The sequence below is a fragment of the Hemitrygon akajei genome, chromosome 17, assembly GCF_048418815.1.
Source record: "Hemitrygon akajei chromosome 17, sHemAka1.3, whole genome shotgun sequence".
NCBI lineage: Eukaryota > Metazoa > Chordata > Chondrichthyes > Myliobatiformes > Dasyatidae > Hemitrygon > Hemitrygon akajei.
This window is the reverse complement of record NC_133140.1, coordinates 70,416,139-70,431,300: the sequence shown is the minus strand read 5'-3', so window position 1 is coordinate 70,431,300 and position 15,162 is coordinate 70,416,139. Positions and strand designations below refer to the sequence as shown.

The window sequence follows — 15,162 nt, the reverse complement described above, 5'->3', positions numbered from 1 at the left end:
ACAAAGAATACAAACATGCAAGACATAGAACAGGTAAGCAACACTCCAAGATTTCTGCCAACAATGAACAAAGACATGCTAAAATTATGCGGAATTGAATTTTGACACTATCCATGCAGAATTCTGCAGTAATTTTCAGTTGATCCCCTGCCAGTGAACCACAGGCCGCTGGAAGTGGCTCATCCAAAACAATTCTTTTTCTGAACAGGTGTTTATCATGTCTATGGCTGTTCTGTTTACATAACCCTTGTTAAAGTTGGAAGAGAAAGAAAAATTACCTAGTCTATTGTAAACAGAGCAAGTTACATTAAACATTCAAATAAAAGGTCACGAGATGAGTCATAAAATAAATATTTGTTCTGCTATTAGAACAGAGCCAAGCTTGCCATCGTCACTTTTGTATTGCTTTGTATTGTGATGGACTTTAAATACCAGAATGCCTAGAGCAAGAGAAGCCAATGGTCAAGATGTTAAGTTATGTGTGATATGCTTTTGGTGAGTGGTTCTGGCGATGTGTGGGGTCTCGCGTGCAGGGTGAGTGTTGGCAATCAGTTTCAGTTCAAGAGTGGAATTGGCATTATGACCAGCTCTATCTACTTCCAATTGCCTACAATTTCCATTTGATTTTTTTTACTTTCCTGACAAACAATCATGAATAGGAGCCTTTTTTCATGGAAAGACAATCTTTTATTATGACAGAGCTGGAGCCAGGGATTCCTTTAAAGAAGAGGCCTTCTAAAATAGAGAACATACTGTACATGCAGAAGAAGAATGTCACAGCTTATAAGGTAAGATTTACTGACCTGGTGGTTCTTAGGATTTAACCCTTAATCCTGCTTCAGTCTTGAAGCATAAAGGCCAATGGTTTTAACAAAGCAAGATTGAAGATTCAACCTTCAAGATGGTTTATTATCATTCTTCAGTATATGAGTGCAAAGGAGAATGAAATGATTGTTATTCCAGATCCAATGGAGCATAAAAACAGTAAGCATAAAGACCATTATAAAAACAAAACAGAAACACAATAAATATAAATATAAAAACACTCATGAAACATAATGCACTAGTAACTGTTAAGACAGACAGTGGTGGTGGGTGAGTGGAGTTGGCTTGGGTGAAGTAATGTATCTACTTTTGAGTCTAGTGGTCCTGGTGTGGATGCTGCGTAACCTCGTCCCCGCTGGGAGTGGGACAAGCAGTATATAAGCAGGTAACAGTCCATAAGCATAAGCATTATGGATTAGAACAAATATTGGAAAAAATGACTCTGAACTAATAATTAATACATATATCTTTTTATTGATTACTTATCAATGATATGTCAGATAGTCAAACTTAATCTGACATAAGGCTGTAATGACTAAAATATACCATAGATAAAAATGCTTAGATGAAGTAAAACTAAATCAAGAAGGGATATTGTCCATAGCAATATATTTTTGAGTGCTGTTGTATAAACAACTTTACAGAGAATAATTTACTTTTTATTCAATTTAAATAAAAACAAGAGAAGAATGAAAATTAGACTACAGGTCACTAATGTTCAAAGTACAGTACATGAAATGGCTATGGGGATGCGTAGACCAAATGTTTAAATCAGCCAATGAATTTGAAGTGATGGCTAAGTTTTAAATATATGCTGTTCAAATAATATTGGATATTGATGGCGCAGTGACGCAAACAAAGTCATCGAAGAAAAACTGAAGCTAGTGGATATAGAAGTGTTTATTTAGCAAAAATGAGCAGAAGGCTTCATAGTTCACGACATTCTTGGAAGAAGTGACCTGGTCGGCCCAATGTTACATGATACTTTTATACGTTCAAGATCAAAGGTAGCAGCTGGACAATTCTATAATTATAATGTATCTACAATGCTTCCTTTGAATTACATATATTTTTCACAACCCTCCTTCTTCACACCCACACTCCAGACACCCAGAATGAATGTGAATCCCTACTGACTCTAGGCCACATTCATGCGTATGCAGGTATCTGAGGTCTCAGTGGAGTGTTTCTTTGTTTATCATTGGCCCCAACCTATAGCTCCAGGAAGACCATTGTTTTGAGCTGTGTTTTAAATTCATTCTGCAATCCACATTCAAATCTGAAGAATGGCTGCTGTTGAAATTAATATTTGCTATAGACCCTAACTCCAGAATACACCTTAACAGTTGGTTTACCATAAAAAAAATTGTGAAGAAAATAAGAAAAGTGTGAAGAATATTCTGTTTCAGTAATTAATGTAAATTCTTGTAGAGATGTGTTAGATTTGCATCGTATAGTCTACCCCAAATGTTAAGTGCAAGAGATTCTGCAGATGCTGGAAATCCAGAGCAGCACACACAAAATGCTGGAGTCTCTATGGAGGGGAATGAACAGTCAATGTTTTGGTTCTCTGCCATTCCCAAACATGACAATTACTGAGACAGTGCCACATTAATGCAAATGTTTTATTCAGTTAAATGCCTGCGTGCTCTGCTGACTGTAATAGGGTTGTGTTACCAATTGAAAAAGAACAGAATTTCCATCAGACCCTGTTCCAAATTCACCCTTCTGTCACTTATCATGTAAGTGAAGGAGAAAAACTAATTATGTTTTGTGGAACTGTGCTTTGTGTACTTGTTGGCTGCTTCATTTGTCTACAAATAAACAATGAGTATACTCCAAAAATATGCTGGTTGTGGTGAAGGGACACTCATTGTTTCTGGCGAGAATCTCAAGGCTGCCACTTCACCACATCATCAGTTACATCTCTTCAAAACTAAATAAGTCAGACTTGGCTGTACATTTTCCCCAATGTGGGGAATCCAGAACCAGATGGCATATTTTTAAGGTAAGAGGAGTGAGAGTTAATAGGAACAGAAGGGTCCCCCCAGAAGGTGGCTTGTATAGGGGATACACTGCCAGCAGAAGTGGTTGACGTATTGACAGAACTTAAAAGACAATTGGGCAGGTACATGGATAGGAAAGGTTTAGAGAGATATGGACTGAATTCAGGACTAGAGTAGGTGTACATCTTAGACAGCATGGATTAGTTGGGCTGAAGGGCCTGTTTCTATGCTATAATACTCTATGACTCTATATGCTAATAGATGTCACGGCAGTCCAGATGTCGATCATGATAGGGAACTCTTGTGTATTTAATATTTCAGTAATATTTGAGTGATCTTGTAAATATATTGTTTGATTAATCATTCTTGTTTATTTCAATAATTCATTATAAGTTATATGTATAAATACATAAATTGCATTTGTCACCATGCTATCACGTGATATGAGTGCCTCGCTTAAAGTAAACACAAAAGATAGACTTACATTTCAGACTTCTTTGACTTCCTTTGAAATAGTTTAATGTTTTGAAGTTAAAAAACAAAACAGGAACCTACCACTATTATTTAATCTGGATTGCATGTGACTGCAATCTCTACCTGGTAAGGCTTTTCAATATCACGTATAGGTTCACCATGCTAAAGTGTTAAATATATAAATATTGGTAACCAGTTAAACTCTCTTATCCAGCTTTGATTCTATAGTCTTCAACGGAGCTGCATGCAACGAGATGATTGATACCCATGTAAATGTTTAGATAACTTCTCTGTTTCAGCCAAGATGCCTGACTTGAGCCCATCCGATCTGCCTGGGTTTGGCCTTTCTTCCTCTCTTCTCCCTGCTACCATCAGGTGGGTGGTGCAGGAGTCTTGGGTCCACACCGCCATTTTTGGGAGCAGTTCCTAGGCGCTGAATTGCAGACTCTGCCGCTGCGGCCTGCAGCCATCGGGCTCCTGGACTGGCCTCACTCATCTCAGCGCTGAACTGGTTCTGTGGCTGTGGACTCACATTCATGTCCCGTGTATCATTTGCTTACTTTGTTGTTGTTTGCTTAGCTTGCACATTGGATATTTGTTGGTCTTTGTTTTGTAGGGTTTTTTGTTGATTCTATTGTGTTTCTTAGTTTTATGGCAGCCTGCAAGAAGATGAATCACAAGGTTATATACTGCATGGTATACATACTTTGATAATAAATTTACTTTGAACTTTAAACTTTGAGATATATGATGCCAGATGTAATTCATCCTCAGTATTTTTGTTTGGCAGAAAGAAAAAAAAATTCATAAAAAGACAAGCCCTCACCCAAGTTCTATGTCGGTGTTCTGTTTTACATTAATCTGCTGCTCGCACTTCAGCTTGGACACTTGGAGCCTGCAGACTGTGTGCAATATTGGCTGGACTAGGAAAATTAATTTACTACTCCCAGTCTTTAGTCTACCCTCTTAATGTCGGAGCTGATAAAGACTTAGACCATAAGACAGAGGAACAAAATTCATCCATTTTTCTCATCATTTCTGCTCCGTTATTCCATCATGGCTGATTTATTATCCCTTAGAATTACGTCACCACAGTAACTCAGTGCCAAAGATATATATTCAAGTTTAGGTTACATTTCTTCTGTCTTTTCAATCATTACCCACTTTTGCTCTTACCATAAAGGAGCCACACTGCCCGCTTTCTGGACACAAAGTTAAATCTGTGAAAATCTGTTTGCTTTTTCAGTAATCTATTCTACTGGATATTTTAAAATCTTAAATTTCATTTCAATCACTTTATGCAAAAGAAACTGACACCTGCTGCTTAGTTTTGGAAGCGGATATGGCAAAGATTGATTGCTGACTGAATGTAAACAGTAACAATCAAACCACGTGCACTTTTCTGTATATATTATAATCATCTTTCTTAGGTTATTGCTGATGGAATAAACTGAAATATAAATTCACTAAGTTTTACTGAGCAGAGTCTATTTGGCTCTTCGAATGCATAAGCTGTCCACTTTTTCTATTGCCTAAAAAAATCAAAGTTTTAAAATAGTCCTCGATCTAACAGTTTCTCAGCTCAGCTTTTAGAAGGTTTATTAGATTCTACAACCATCTTTTGTGACTAGTTGGACTTTCCTTGAAGGAACACAACTGCATTTGCAAGTGCACAAAAATGAGTGCACTAGATGGTCATTAAAATGAGGTGGTGGTGATTATTATATTAATGGGTCTCTGTTTTAAACATCAGTAGCAGCAGCAGCAGCACCAGGGGGGAGCTGCAAACTTTTGTACTGAGCATGTGTCAAAGCCTAGTTTGCTAGATACAATTGGTCTAGGTACATAATAGTCACTTCACACTGCGTTTTATAAGGTTACTTCTATACTTAAAGTTAGTTTGTTTTTTTCTTGTTTTTTATTGTGTTCTTTATGCTTATTATATATTTTTATGCTGGTCCAGATCTGGAATAACAATCATTCCATTCTCCTTTACACTCGTTTTCTGAAGAATGACAGTAAACAATCTTGAATCTATTTTCTACTACAATTGGTGTTTACAGTATGTGCCTACTACCATTCCAGGACAGTTTAAAGGTTATTCTGAAGTTTATTTTGTTCCATTGTGCATGGAATTTAAAGTATTCAGTCAAAAAAAATCTATGTTCCACATGAACTTAACTTCAACTACCATAACACTATATCCTTATAATCCTTTCACATTCGTGTACTTAACAATCTTCCCTTAAGTGTACCTATGCTCTGCACCTTAAACTCTCCACATGGAGTGTTTCACATTCTTATTACTTGCTGAAGAGAAGATTCCCTTAAATTCCTTATTATATTTCTTGGTAAGTATCTGATATTTATTGCGCTCTTTTGGCTCTTCACAAATAGAATATTATTTCTGTGCTCCCCAATGGAAATCTTTCAACATTTTAAAAATCCGTATCTGGTCTCCTTTTACTCTTCCCTTTATAGAAAATATTCCAGCCTGTTTCGTCATCTCATATAGTTTTACCATTTAATCCTAATATTATCCTTATATGTCTTGCTTTGCATTTCCTCAAATACTATAATAAGGAGTTCTGAACTTTTTGCAGTATTCTAAGCACAGTTTAACCAAGGTAAAGCTTAAACGTTGCTTCAGATTGAATGAATATTGTTGATCATAGTTGGACAACTAAATGTATTTGCATCTGGATGGAAGAGCATCATCTAAGTGCAATTGAATATGTTTTATCACTTTCCTTTAAACAATTGCTGCAAGCGAATCGAATAAGAAAGAAAAATACAAAGACAGTAGGTTTCCCACATTGACATGTCTTTGCTGCACTTAACCATCATGTAAACACAACATGGGAGCCTTTCCCAGTGAGACTCCACTACATCTGTAGTGAACATACAGTTGACATGATACAGATGTTGTTTGATCGTTACCCGCATGTCTGATTCTAGAGTCTAAAGGGCCCAGTTCTGTCCGCCAAAATAAAGTGTGTCCATATAAACACTTTGTAGTGTGCAGTAAAGATATATTAACTTTAAAGTCAACCTTGCATCCAAATGAACTGAAAGGCACTAGCTGAGAGTGGAAAGTGCATTGATTGAAAGTGCAGTTGCTTTGCAGCATGAAGTGTATGAATTCCAGGCCTTGTAATGTTTTAGTATCTTATTAATTTCAATGACCCTTACTTATATCTGCCAAGACCAGTTCCCTTTGCTAATTATATTCGTTGCTATCCCAGGGACTCTTCTCCAGAGTTCTCGCATTTCTCTTACAGCATAACTGTATCTCCTAAAGAAACATTCCTATCACCGCTTTCATAATTTAGGTGCATTATTTTCAGCTTTGCTAACCTTACAGATAATATCATTGTGTGGAAATAGTGTACATTCTATGTTGAGAAGATAGTTCATTCTGCCAGTTTACCATCCAAGCATTTAAGTTGAAAATTCGCCTCTAAAAGCAGGTTGCATGTGAGAATGAAAGAAGTCCAGGTCCTGACTTGTCAACTGTCCGCAGAGCAGCAGTTACCACATCAAACTGCATGCAAAATGGTGAGCAAAATTTATTGAAACCTTGACTCATATGTTATTCTGTCTGTCAAGTTGGATCTGGCAATTTATAACACCGGTCTGGCTAGAAGGGCCGAATGGCCTACTCCTGCACCTACTGTCTATTGTCTATTGATCACATTCCATGGCTCTTTCTCCATAGGCATGCAAATGGTTTTCATTCAACAGCTGATCTAATCCCTTTCTAAAAGCCAGCATTGAAAATGCCTCCATTACCCATTCATTCAATGAATTTCAGATCATAGCCACTCATTGTGTGAAAAATATTTCCTTCTGTCACCTTTGGTTGTTTTGCCAGTCACCTTCAATCTGTGTCCTTTCATTTTTGACCTTACTGCAAATGAGAACAACTTCTCTTTATTCAATCTCTCTGCATCATGATAATTTGTTCAGGATTGATGAACTGTTCATAATTTTGACATTTATATCAAATCTCTCTTCACTTTCCTCTATTTAACTCATTTATCCTTCTTTAACACCTTCAGACCTTCACATGAGTGAAGTTTTCAGAAATGAAAAACCTCATTGGTAAGCCAGTGTTTTCACGCTGCAACATAACAGGATGCATTTATGCTCCGTGTTTCAATGTAGCTCTGGTTCCCATATACTGTACTTACTTTACCATTTTCTCAACCTATCAGCTTAAGCGACTTGGGTGCATATACACCCTCCGAGGATTCTCACCTTGTTGTGATGGAGAGGCTTATGAGTTGCTGAGAACCCGGGAGTGATGCCGGCTAGCTTAACTCCTGGTAGGGTCAACTATGGTGGTAAAGTCCAGGGGGAAGACCCAGACAAACAACGATCCAAACAAGACTTCAACAGTGGAGCTGGCGGAAGATGATGACACATCAGAATGGCAATGAAGGCAGAGGAAGGCTGCAGCAGTGAAGGGTCCAAAAATTGGTTGCCATGCACTGGCCCCTGAACTCATCATCAAGGACTGTGTGGTGGCTCCCCTTGCATCAGCCTCCCCTTATCAAACAAAGTCATGCACAGGCATTCTCCATTAAGGGGATTATCCCATGCAAGAAACTCATACTCGATTCAAGTGATCACACTACTACTGTGTATGCTTGATTGCCACTCCCCCCCCCAACCTCCACTGTGTGCTGTTACCTTACAATTGTGTTCTATACATTATACTGTGTCTCTCTTTGTTCCTTCTCCCAAAATATATTATTTCTTGACGTTACATTTTCTCTGTCCACTTCACCAATTTACTGTCTTTTAATTGTCTATCCGTATTATCTTCAAAGTTTGCCAACTGCCTGCTTAATACCTGAGCAGTGAATGATGTCTCATCACATTTTCAATAATTTGGTTTCAATCCTGACCTAAGGAACAGTGAGCACTTTACACCCTCTCTCTATGATAGTGTTCTATCACCGGGTGTGAGTTGGCTGCCACTATTTAAAGACATGCTGGGAAGATAAAAAGGCTTTTGTTGGTGACCCTTAGGATAGATAAATTACAAAAGAGACAATAGGTCTCACGTAATTAAGAGGGGAATGGAACAGACTGGGATTGCTTTGCTTCGAGCTGGTGTGACACATGGCCTAAATACATCCTGTTTTACTTCTTTTACTTACAAAAACAGTAGAGAAACAATCCTTCGCAGCCCAACAAGCCCATCCCACCCTATTACAAATCTGTAGCCAATTTAACCTACCAGCCTGTACATTTTTGGAATGTGAGAGATAACCAGGGCACCCAGTGGAAACAGCATGATAAAGGGGAGAACATACAAACTCCTTACAGACAGCAGTGGAATTTAACCCAGGTCGCTGATGCTGTAATAGCACTATGCTAACTACTTCACTACCATGCTATTGATATTCCTGGCAAGCTCTGTGGAAGGAAAAGCACAACTAATGTGTTCTTTCCTCCTATAGATACTGCCTGGCCTGCTGCATTCCACCAGCATTTTGTGTGTGTTGCTTGAATTTCCAGCATCTGCAGATTTCCTCGTGTTTACATAACACAATTAATGTCTCAGGTCAAAAACCTATTCTTAGACTTCTGTAATGTCTTTGACATGAAACATAATCTCTATTTCCCTTTCCATAGATGCTGCCTGACCTGCTAAGCATTTCTAGTCTCTTCTGATTTTATTTCCATTCATACTCCCTTTTGTAGCTCCAGCTGGAAGGATCTACCCTTGACTTTTCCATTATTAAACCTTTAAATGGTAATTCTATGTGCAGGAAAGATGTAAATCAGGTTGAAAGAGTACAGTGAAAATTTACAAGGATGTTGCCGGGACTGGGGGATGTGAGTTATAAGGAAAGATTGAATAGGTTCGGTTTGGATTTTATCCCTTGGAACGTAGAAGATTGAGAGGAAATTTGATAGAGGTATATAGAATTATGAGTGGTATAAATAGAGTAAATACAAGCACTGAGGTTGGATGGGACTACAACCAGAGGTCATGGGTTAAGGGTGAAAAGTGTAAAGTTAGAGGGGAACATGAGGGGAAACATCTTCATTCAGAGAGTCGTGAGAGCAGTGCATGCAAACTCAATTTCAATATTTAAGAGAAGTTTGGACAAGTGCATGGATGGTAAGGGTATGGAGGTCCATGGTCTAGGAGCTGTTCGATGGGAATGGGCATTTTAAATAGTTTGGCAGTCTGGATGGGCTGAAGGGCCTGGTTCTGTGCTGTATTTTTCTATGACTCTTTGACTCTATGCTGTCCTTCACCTCTTCAGCCGTGAGGTTTTTTATGAACATTGGAATTCTTGACCCACTGGGCCGTACTTTGACTCTAACGTCCTTTCATAAACATCTGCCACTCCTTCACCATGTTTTATCCGCCAGCAGATTTGTCTATTTACTCTACATCACATGGAAGTCAACCTCAAAGAAATGTAATATGTTGATGGTTTTCTGATCCTTCCTGCCCCCCCACCCTAACCCTGAACCGAAGATTGATCATTGTATCATAGCTTTTCGATGAATACACACACAGTCCTAACTACTCACTAAATCTGAGCCATCACTCAACACTAAATTCAAACAAAAACTGTTCTTTCATTGACAGAGTAGGATATAAAAAAGCTTCCAGGGGATATAGACAAACTAAATGGGAAAATATGGAAGAAGGAATATAATGTGGAAAAATGTGAAGTCATAGACACAAGAGGTACTGCAGATGCTGGAAATCTACAGCAATGCACTCAATGTGCTGGAGGAGCTCAGCAGGTCAGGCAGCATCTATGGATGGGGGTAAACAGTCAATGTTTTGGGGCAAGACAAGTCCTGATGAAGGGTCTCTGTCCAAATCGTCAACTGTTTATTCCCATCTATAGGTGCTACCTGATACATTCTTCCAGCACAAAAAGTGAATTCATCCACAAAAAGTGAGTAGATGTAACAGAAAAGCAACCTTATGTTAAAGGGCAAGATTTAAAAATTAAACACCTTATATTCCGTTTGGGTAGCCTCCAAACTGATGGCGTGAACATCGATTTCTCAAACTTCCAGTAATGCCTCCAACCCTCCCCCTTCACTATTTCCCATCCCCTTGTTCCTCTCTCATGTTATCTCCTTGCCAGCCCATCACCTTTGATGCTCCTCCCCCACTCCCCCCCTTCCTTCTTCCACGGCCTTCTGTCTCTTTCACCAATCAACTTCCTAGCTCTTTGCTTCATCCCTCCCCCTCCAAGTTTCACCTATCGTCTAGTGTTTCTCTCTCCCCTCCCCCCACTTTTCAAATCTACTCCTTAGTTTTTTTTCTCCAGTCCTGCTGAAGGAATTCAGCTTGAAATGTCAGCTATACCTTTTTTTTCCATAGATGCTGCCTGGCCTGCAGAGTTCCTCCAGCATTTTGTGTGTGTTGCTTTTGCTAAAGGGTGAGACCTTGGCTAATGATGTTCAGAGACTTGTGTGTGGTTGTCCACAGGTCATGAACACTGTGGTGCAGCAGATGATTGGCTTAGCAAATGGAATGTCTGCCTTTATAATCAGATTGATTGGAGTTTTTAGGATGCAATAGTACACTGTCTTGGTGATAGTGCATCTGAAGCACTGTGTACAGTTCTAGTCTCCTTACGTACAAAAGGAACTCCTTGCCTTAGAAGAAATGCTGCAAAGATTCTGTGCACTGCTCCCGGGACTGCATATTTGACAATTTGAGGAAAGATTGGTCAGAGTGAGACCGCATTCTTTTGGGTTTAGAAAAATGAGGAGAGAAGGAATTGTTGAACACACTGCTAATGAAACTGTGTTTGCCTCTTCATTGAATTTGTTTTCCCCTTCGTATAAATCCAATCAGTTCCTTAAGGTTGTCATAGCTGGGGGTGGGGTAGGGTGAGGATAAGCTCTCACTAAATGCTCCCAATGGCGTGTGTCTCAAATAGCCTCTGACAACCAATCTAACTCTCAGTCTTCACTTGTGGCTTAGCTCAGCAGAACTGTTTCTACTGATGGGAGAAGGGGCAAAGGCGAGTTGCTTTGGGCAGGTGGGGCTAATCAGCTATGGTTGGCAGCTCATCCAGGAAAAGTAAAACTCTGATCTCAAACCTCCACTGACTTATGCCAATACCCACTCATGGGGAAGGCTTCAGGAATAAACTCTGAGGAAAAATCCAGAGCTGGAGTCCTTAAGTTGTGTTCAATGCTGACTGATAACTCTTGCGATGTCACTGGTGCCGGACTGTATCAGTCTCTGCCGTTCCTTTGGATGCATCAACTGCCTGGAGAGGAGGAGCTTGCTACCCGGGCAGCAGCTTGCCCTCCATCCTGGCTTGTGTATTGACTAAACAGCTAGATCACAATATCCATGGTTGACCGCAACCAACGGAGTTCAGGCGTAAACCTAATCTCCTTGCTGCATGTACGGAGGTGGACATTACAATAACAACAACAAATATTTACCCCAGAACCAACTTCAATGATCATAGTCCCACAACTTGTTTAGGATCTTGTGGTTTACCTTAAATTAGTCTTTGATAGGAAACTGGAATTCTTGAAGTATAAACAAACATCACAAACCCATAAATAAACTTGAGCAATATTGCCTCAACCTTGTTGCAGGAAGTGAGAGACCAAATTTCTTGCAGAAGGGCATTATCATCCAGATGGACTTTAAATCCAATCCAATAGTTTTGTGACAATCATTACTGATACTAGCTATTTAATACCAAACTCATCCTTGCATTTAAATTCACCAGAGTTATGAGGGGATTTGGTTATTCATCCTGGGATTAATGATCCAATACTCATCCAACAATTTCACTGCCCTGCTATCTGCAATGCATTTGCCATTCTTGTCCTGCCTTTATAAGAGTGACTATACTTCGCAGGGGATAAAAACAGAAATTGCTGCAAACACTGAGCTGATCAGGCTGCATCTGAGAGAAGAGAAATAGAGTAAACTGTTTATGCTTTCTCTTCCATGACTGCATTCTAACCTACTAAGTATTTGGGACATTTTCTGTTCCTATATTAGATTTCCAGTATCTGGAGTGATTTCCTTTCGTTTCCATATGCTCTAAACAAATTTCACGACGTATGTCAGTGATATTAAACCTGATTCAGATTCCAATTGTTGTAAAAAGCTTCTGGGTATTCTAAAACCATGAAAGGTGATCTAAAAATACAAGCATCTATTCAAAACTTCAGTCTGCGTCTCTTCTCTCATAGCCATTTCTCTCTCTCTCTCTCTCTCTCTCTCTCACACACGCACACACACACACACACACACACACACACACACACACACACACACACACACACACACACACACACACACACACACATCATTTGTCTCTATTTAAAAGTAAGTCTCAAATCAATTAATCAACTTTTTTCAAAACCTCTTTGGAAGGAAAATCTCAAGAAACAAAATTAAAATAGGCTAACATTTCTGTTATGCTCTTAACAATCTCATGGCATCACAAGTGTTCTACTATTAAAGAAGAGCTTTAGAAATATGCCATTTGGGCTCTTTGCTCCACCCAGACTTTGTGCACCATCGAATATCCATTTACTTTATTACCAAATTCCCAATGATTTCTCTAAAATTTTGCAGCTTGTCGACATACTACCGGTAATTTACAGCAGGGAGAAAACTGGAGCTTTAAAGTACGCTTTCAAAGTTTTGAAATATGTAGTTATAAAATTGTAACTACTTTCCCAGCTTCTTGCTCTTAACAACAAATTTCATGACGTATGCCAGTGATATTAAACCTGATTCTGGTATTTCAGGTGCTCCCGATTCTGTGCATTCCGAACCAACCTGCAGCATGGATGACTTTATGTGCAGGTGCTGCTGAGAGAAATACTTGTTCCATCAACTCCCATACTTGTCTCAAAGGGAAAAAAAATGAACTCCAGACCATGCTTCTCAGAGAAGCACCAATTTTCAAGGGAAACCGTTGTTGATCATATTTTGAACACAAAAACTGCTTATTAAAGGTAAATTTAATCTTTTATTTTCCACAACACTTCTCAAATGGGAAGGATTCAATGTGACCACCAAAATTATTTGAGACGGAAAGAGTGTGAACTTTTATCGTTGGATAGACTGTATTACTAATGCTTGAGCAAAACACACAAAGTGCTGGAGGAACTCAGCAGGCGAGACAGCATCTATGGAGAGGAATAAACAGTAGATGTTTCAGGCTGTAACTGCTCATCAGGATTAGAGGAACTAAGAAAAGGGAACAGCTTCTTGACCCAAAATGTCAACTATTTATTCCTCTCCATAGATGCTGCCAGCCTTGCTGAGTTCCTCCAGCATTTTGTCTACTGGGTTTCCAGCACCTGCAGAATCTCTTGTTTTACTGATGACTGATTGATTTGAGGTAAATCCTCTGTTATTAATCACTAAAATTCAACCATATACATTTTAATTGTGCTTGAACTGTCCACTTCCCTACATATGTAATTCTTATTGTCATAGTTTTAGGAATACATAATTTGAGAATTCAGCTCCATATGTGACAGCAAAGTTTTACACAGGAAGTATAATGGGAATGGGACGATATCTTCAGGATAAAAAAAAGTATATAAAAATGTTTCAGAGTACTTATTTGTTAGTAATTTGCTTACATTTGGATAGGAATCAGTTAAGTAAGCCTGGCTTTCAGTATTTTTGTGAAAGGTTTATGAGGAGACTTAATGGCATTTTTCCTTGACAACAAATGCTCTGTCTAGAGTTTATGGCCTAGTAGTTGCCATGGCAATTCATAAGCTTAGTGCTGCTTGCCTTTTGCCATTGTAACTTAGATGCTGATGAAAGAGCAATGACCATTTTGGGAGAAGTAATTTCTAGTTTGGAATATGAAAATCGGAGATAGTGATTCAATGTTTAATATTTGGAAGTTCACAAGAAGAAAGTGCAGCTCTGGTGGTTTTGTCCACCAAAGGAACAAATGCCCACACAGTAGGATTTTGCACAAAGTGCTCCTGGGCTACAGGATCAGCTTTAAATGGATATGGAGAGAAATGGGGCAAGTACTCCAAGGGTGATGGGGACACAATTGAATCAGGGTCAAAAGGCAAAAAGGATTGACAATTTCTTCGCCTAGCCTTGGAGATTGTAATGAAAATTTTCACATTTGCATGTATAGGCATAATTAAATGTGATCAACTTGCTATTTCTCCTTTGGCCAGTCTGTGGCTTTCTTAATTCTGAAGGATGCTCATGTTCTTTTTGAAACTCCATTCCGCAAATAAACAAAATTTCTCAAAGTTCAGTAATTGGAGATCTTCACATACAGACTTAGTAATGCTTAATTCCTTGCTATTAGTAAAGTCATGTTACTTACCTTTTATTCCATGTTTTTAGTGAAGGCATATTATTAGTAAGTACTAACATACTCATTAACTCACTAGTATTCCATTATGTAATTTAAATACAATTTTAAAATTTATATTGTTGAGGATATACTAACCAGTACTAATTGAAGAAAGAATTTTAGATCATCGGTTTGAAAGATAATGTAGATAACCACTTCCTAACATAATAAATCAGTCAAGGAACATAAGTCCCACCTGAGCTGTAGGAACACTTTTTGAATTCTAGTTCAGTTGCAAGATTTTAAATTCCTCAGAGATTTGAATCACCATTGGCATTGTCTTTGAGTTCACCTTCCAAGTTGAAATTAATTTCTCCTTTTGCTTTGAAAAAGTGGTTAGGCAAATGATAACTTCAGTAATACAATTCCAGAAGTTTTCTCTGACATTTCGTAATGGAATGCACCCATTCTAGGACACGGAGGGCAAATGAAACCACTTCATTATTACCGTATCATGGTGTACGGTAGGTGACAAA

General features: G+C 38.7%; 1 long non-coding RNA gene across 1 annotated transcript in view; it reads left to right on the top strand.

The window, feature by feature from the left end:
• The first annotated feature begins 440 nt into the window (after nucleotides 1-440).
• The window catches only part of LOC140741003 (uncharacterized), a 41,033-nt gene continuing 26,311 nt past the window's right edge, over nucleotides 441-15,162 (top strand). Inside the window, exons 1-2 of the long non-coding RNA XR_012101982.1 lie at nucleotides 441-534; nucleotides 700-788. This is a non-coding gene — a long non-coding RNA (uncharacterized lncRNA). The remainder of the gene's footprint in view (nucleotides 535-699; nucleotides 789-15,162) is intronic.